Source organism: Salmo trutta, chromosome 21 (genome assembly GCF_901001165.1).
Source record: "Salmo trutta chromosome 21, fSalTru1.1, whole genome shotgun sequence".
Taxonomy (NCBI): Eukaryota; Metazoa; Chordata; class Actinopteri; order Salmoniformes; family Salmonidae; genus Salmo; species Salmo trutta.
In genome coordinates, this window is record NC_042977.1 from 13,420,992 (window position 1) to 13,427,762 (window position 6,771).

Below are 6,771 nucleotides of genomic sequence, written 5' to 3' on the forward strand. Positions count from 1 at the left end.
TTTTGAGTAGGATTCCTTCTTCCGGGACTGATGGAAGTCACCAGAAGTATGTATGTTAAAGGAGACATAGGAAAACACATCTCAAACAATTTTTGATTAAATGCCTGGGATTAAATATCACTGATTCCTTACTCTGAGAAATTGACTACATTTGCGATAGAGAAAAAGTATTACATTTAGAGGGGTAACAGGAACAATCTAAGGCGAAACAGCTATCACATATTTGTTGGACATTGGTCCTGTAACGATACCAGGATAATTGTATCTAAGGGTAGCGCATGCTAAATTAAGCACATGTAAACATTGAGGAAGTTTAAAACTAACAATTAATGATTTTAGGGAGTACAGTGGACTTATCATTATTAGCAGGTTTTGTTTGTAGTTAACTTTTGGGTTGCTGAAATGGTGTAGTAGAGTGAATGCTGACAAAATGTTTAGATTTTTTTCTGGGAAAATGGGGGTTTCATTGTCTCTCTTTGAAATGTTTGCTGGGGCTATAATCTTGACGGAGAGTGAGTGAGATTAGGGCCGTAAACTACCAAATTAAATAAGGCCTGGCAATTTTTTGTTTGTTTTTACCATAAGGTTTGCAAATACCCACACACAACACACTTGTTATGACTATTTGTTGGTGTTTTGAAAATACTATGTTTGTTTTGTGTGTTCTATTTCCTTTGGGTTTAGTGAGTTTTCCATTTGTCTTAGTGCCAAGGTATCTTAAAGGGGCACGGACACACATGGAATTTTCAGAAGTTTTTCCTTTTCTGAGTTTGAAATGTTTGACTGTTTTTCAGTAATTTGTCTAATATAGTAAGAAACACTTATTTGAAGGGTTCGTATGACCTCTGTCGTGACTTTCCATTGTGGTTTGATCACCCTCATTGGAAAGCCATTTGGATAATGAATTTATGGTCATTTGTAATACTGATTTCAAGGTATTTTGTAATATTGTAATTTTGTAATAACTGTGCCCAAAATTGTTTTAGACTTTTGGGGTATCAGGTTGACTTGTAGAGGTCTACACACTACATAAAATTATAGTAACTTAGATTAAGAATGCATGAGATACTGATCTGTATTATAATCGTGATAAAAAAAGTTAATATTAGAATTGTGGGATAATTATACTGGATGTTAATATAAATGTACATTCTGCCAATGTTGATGTGTGTTAAAATGAGTTTTTTTTTACTTTGAGTGATGGGACCGATTTGAATCACTGAGCTAATGTCATTCTAAATTTTGTTTGGATAATTAATTGGGGTTTTAATTATGATTTGGAAACAGAATGATTTTTAAAACTGAAGGATTGATTTGAGTATAGTATGTTAATAACTATATGAGTGAAGCCATTCATGTATTAGGGATTGATTGTTTTGGTTGTTGTTATGATCTAAAGATGTTGACACTATTCTCAGCATGCCATGGTGAATGGAGAGGGTGAACTCTGATCCGGAGAGTGAAACTGATCCTAATCTATTTGATCTATAGGCATTGCCTTATAAATAGTGGAATCATGATGCTTGTCTTGGGTCATGTTCATTAGGCTCCAACAGAATACATTTTACTTTAACTAGGAGTCACTACCTGGATTTGTCCAACAAGATATGCTAATTTTAGTTTCTGGGGTGGAAATAGTTATTTCCACCATGCTGATCCATTGTAGTGTGATGGATAACTAAAGCTTATTTTATTCAACTCCATTGTTGCATGGACTGCATTGTGTATTAAATATGTGCTTTTCACTGTCTATGAAGATATAGCTTTGAATCTCATAAACTGTATGCATTTATCTTCATGGGTTCGTGCAGGTGACTGTGTATCATAACCTTTGCAGACAAGTTGCTAGAGTGCTTAGAAAATGTGTTGGGAGGTTGAAATGGGAGACAGTGCTAAGTTTCTTGGAAAGAGGTTGAGCCAGTGCTATAGCAGCCGGTCACGTGCAGGAACCCATGCAATGAGTTATTGTTTTTATGCTTCTTGGGTTATGTAGAATGTATGCATTTTCTACATGTGAAGGAATGTTCTTACATCTTATCTCTAACCCAAACACCAGCCTCTAATTTAATATCAGTCCCAATGCTCAATCCCTCTGTTTGTCATGTATTGAAATATTTACTTCTTTAAATTACTAAGATATTGTATTATTAGAGTGCTATCTGAAAGCCACTAATATTTATTGTATATTTTTATTTTTTTAATTTGACCATTATTTAACTAGGGAAGTTAGTTAAGAACAAATTCTTATTTACAATAACGGCCTACCGGGGAACAGTGGGTTAACTGCCTTGTTCAGGGGCAGAACGACAGATTATGACCTTGTCAGCTCGGGGATTCCATCCAGCAACCTATCAGTTACTGGCCCAAGGGTCTAACCACTAGGCTACCTGCCGCCCCTAATATTACAATTCACTTTGTTACTTTCACTAGTCTCAACATCTGTTTCCTTCAACTAGGACTCTTAAGACCCTCCCAATCACTACTGCTAATACACATGGATCACTCTCAAACAATGTCCTGCTTTCACCCCTATTGTAAGGTCTAAAACAAAACAAACATGATAACTTTCTCCATATTGGAAGGCATTGTTTTCATTTTAGTCTACCGTAACAATGTTACTCTATATATTTATTACCAATTTCTGTTGGATATTCACTTTCTGCTTCACACGTATTAAAACCTCTTACATCTAGACGTTCCGCTAGCGGAACACCTGCTCCGATAGCCAATGATGGGCGTGGCGCGATTTACAAATTCCTCAAAAATACAAAAACTTCCATTTTTCAAACATATGACTATTTTACACCATTTTAAAGACAAGACTCTCCTTTATCTAACCACACTGTCCGATTTCAAAAAGACTTTACAACGAAAGCAAAACATTAGATTATGTCAGCAGAGTACCCAGCCAGAAATAATCAGACACCCATTTTTCAAGCTAGCATATAATGTCACATAAATCCAAACCACAGCTAAATGCAGCACTAACCTTTGATGATCTTCATCAGATGACACTCCTAGGACATTATGTTATACAATACATGCATGTTTTGTTCAATCAAGTTCATATTTATATCAAAAACCAGCTTTTTACATTAGCATGTGACGTTCAGAACTAGCATACCCCCCGCAAACTTCCGGTGAATTTACTAAATTACTCACGATAAACGTTCACAAAAAAACATAACAATTATTTTAAGAATTATAGATACAGAATTCCTCTATGCACTCGCTATGTCCGATTTTAAAATAGCTTTTCGGTGAAAGCACATTTTGCAATATTCTAAGTAGATAGCCCGGCATCACAGGGCTAGCTATTTACACACCCACCAAGTTTAGCACTCACCAAAGTCAGATTTACTATAAGAAAAATGTTATTACCTTTGCTGTTCTTCGTCAGAATGCACTCCCAGGACTTCTACTTCAATAACAAATGTTGGTTTGGTCCCAAATAATCCATAGTTATATCCAAATAGCGGCGTTTTGTTCGTGCGTTCAAGACACTATCCGAAAGGGTAAATAAGGGTTACGCGCCCGACGTGTTTCGTGACAAAAAAAATCTAAATATTCCATTACCGTACTTCGAAGCATGTCAACCGCTGTTTAAAATCAATTTTTATGCCATTTTTCTCGTAAAAAAGCGATAATATTCCGACCGGGAAAGCGTGTTTACGTTCAAAGAGAGAGAAAGTAAAAGCATGGGATCCCCTCGTGCACGAGCCTCAGTCTGATGGCCCTCTGATCGACCACCATCCAAACGCACTAAAGTTTTTCAGCCAGCGGCTGGAATTATATCATTCAGCTTTTTCCCGGGTTCTGAGAGCCTATGGGAGCCGTAGGAAGTGTCACGTTACAGCAAAGATCCTACATTTTCTTTAAACAGAGCCAAGAAGCCCAAGGAATGGTCAGAGAAATTTTTTCTCTGGGCACAATTTTTTTTCAAAAATCGCTGTAGCGCCCCCTATCCTAGGGGAACGCCAAGAGGTTAACTTGCAAGATTGAGACTTATTATGGACAGAGCATGCCATCTATAGGAGATTGATAGACAGTGGCAGCCCAGTTATCGTGAAAGTTGATCCCAGAAAAATATAGTCTTGAGAGTTAACTTAAAAAAGGAAGCTCCTTCGAAAGTTTATCTCTTCCCTTCTGAATTGGCTGATGTATTTGATAAATTCAGCATATTACATCAGTCTCGAAATAATAGACATTTAACCCGTTATGGCTAGGGGGCAGTATTTTCACGGCCGGGATAAAAAACGTACCCGATTTAATCTGGTTATTACTACTGCCCAGAAACTAGAATATGCATATAATTATTTGATTTGGATAGAAACCACCCTAAAGTTTCTAAAACTGTGAATGGTGTCTGTGAGTATAACAGAACTCATATGGCAGGCAAAAACCTGAGAAGATTCTGTACAGGAAGTGCCCTCTCTGACCATTTCTTGGCCTTCTACACTCTCTTTATTGAAAACAAAGGATCTCTGCTGTAACGTGACACTTTCTGAGGCTCCCATAGGCTCTCAGAAGGCGCCAGAACGTTGAATGATGACTCTGCAGGCCATGGCTGAAAAACAGTAGCGCATTTGGTAAGTGGTCGATCTGAGAACAATGAGACAGGGGCGCGCGTGCACGTGAAGAGTCCATTTTAGATTTTGAGTCTTTGAACGAAAACAGGGTTTCCCGGTCGGAATATTATTGCTTTTTTACGAGAAAAATCGCATAAAAATTGATTTTAAACAGCGTTTGACATGCTTCGAAGTACGGTAATGGAATATTTTGAATTTTTTTGTCACGATACGCATCCGTGCGTCACCGTTCGGATAGTGTCTTGATCGCACGAACAAAACAGAGGATATTTGAACATAACTATGGATTATTTTGAACCAAAACAACATTTGTGGATGAAGTAGAAGTCCTGGGAGTGCATTCTGACAAAGAACAGCAAAGGTAATCCAATTTTTCTTATAGTAAATCTGAGTTTGGTGAGTGCCAAACTTGGTGGGTGTCAAAATAGCTAGCCCGTGATGGCGAGCTATCTACTCAGAATATTGCAAAATGTGCTTTTGCCGAAAAGCTATTTTAAAATCGGACACCGCGATTGCATAAAGGAGTTCTGTATCTATAATTCTTAAAATAATTGTTATATTTTTTGTGAACGTTTATCGTGAGTAATTTAGTAAATTCACCGGAAGTTTGCGGTGGGTATGCTAGTTCTGAACGTCACATGCTAATGTAAAAAGCTGGTTTTTGATATAAATATGAACTTGATTGAACAAAACATGCATGTATTGTATAACATAATGTTCTAGGAGTGTCATCTGATGAAGATCATCAAAGGTTAGTGCTGCATTTAGCTGTGGTTTTGGTTTTTGTGACATTATATGCTAGCTTGAAAAATGGGTGTCTGATTATTTCTGGCTGGGTACTCTGCTGACATAATCTAATGTTTTGCTTTCGCTGTAAAGCCTTTTTGAAATCGGACAGTGTGGTTAGATTAACGAGAGTCTTGTCTTTAAAATGGTGTAAAATAGTCATATGTTTGAGAAATTGAAGTAATAGCATTTCTAAGGTATTTGAATATCGCGCCACGGGATTCCACTGGCTGTTGAGTAGGTGGGACGATTTCATCCCACATACCCTAGAGAGGTTTTAAATATTTAATTTTATTCAAGCAATGTTGTCTGAGTCACAACAATGAATTGGCAAGAGATCATGAGAGTCAACCCAGATGCCACAGAAAACTTCTTAATTCTGTCAATAGCCAGGAGAATAGCCATCCTATCCATAAGGAAAAGGGCATTATCATCTGCAAATTGACTGATATTGAAATATTTACCAAAAATATGGAGCCCTTTTAAATTCTTAGATTTGTTAAGAAATAAGGCTAATAAATATCTGACAAAAACAAACAAACAAATGGGAGCTTGGACAACCCTGTCAAGTTCCTCTAGCAGTGGAGAATCGAGGGGATATTCCATTGCTCAAGCCCCCAAATTGCTAATATCATTATTAGGGCCCTGTGTTTTGGTAAATCATGTCACATGACCTGCATGTTAGCATACGTTTAAAGCTTTTCCAACGAACTCTCTCCTTTTATTTTTATTTCAAATGGTCCAGTACTATTCTCAGACAATTGCTTTTATTTTTGATGTAATTCAAATTTCTGGAAAAGGCTTCAAATAAAGATTAACATCTAGGTCATGTGACATGATTAACCAAAACACAGAGCCCTAATCATTATACATCATCCTAAGCACTTTACAGAAATTCTCCCCGAACCCAAAAGTTGAGATATTCCTAAATAAAAAGTTGTGCTTTAAAGTGTTAAAAGCCTGAAACAAATCTAAAAACTAAATAAAGTAATATTTAGTATGAAGTCACACTAATCTAGGTTATCTAATAGCAATTGTACTGTATGGTTATGAATAGCCCTTCCTTTAAAGAAGGCTGATTGAGTTTCACTGATTATATAATCTAGGCCTTTTTTAAGCCTATTAGCATAGACATGGGCTAGTAGCTTACAGTCAACTCCCCTGACCTGGTTGTCTAGGTCTTAATTGAAAGGGAACGCTCCAATACCTGATAATATACCCTCTAACTGGAGTGAGTGCTCTTGGTCAAACTTCAAAACCGAGTGGTCAGGGCTATTAGCGTTGCGAGCTTTTGATGCCTCAAAAGCTGTGCTTGAAAGCTCTGAGTTTTAAGACAGGCAAGCCAACTTGGGCTGTAGAGCCCAAGTAGGTAATGAAGGTGGGATACATGTTTGAC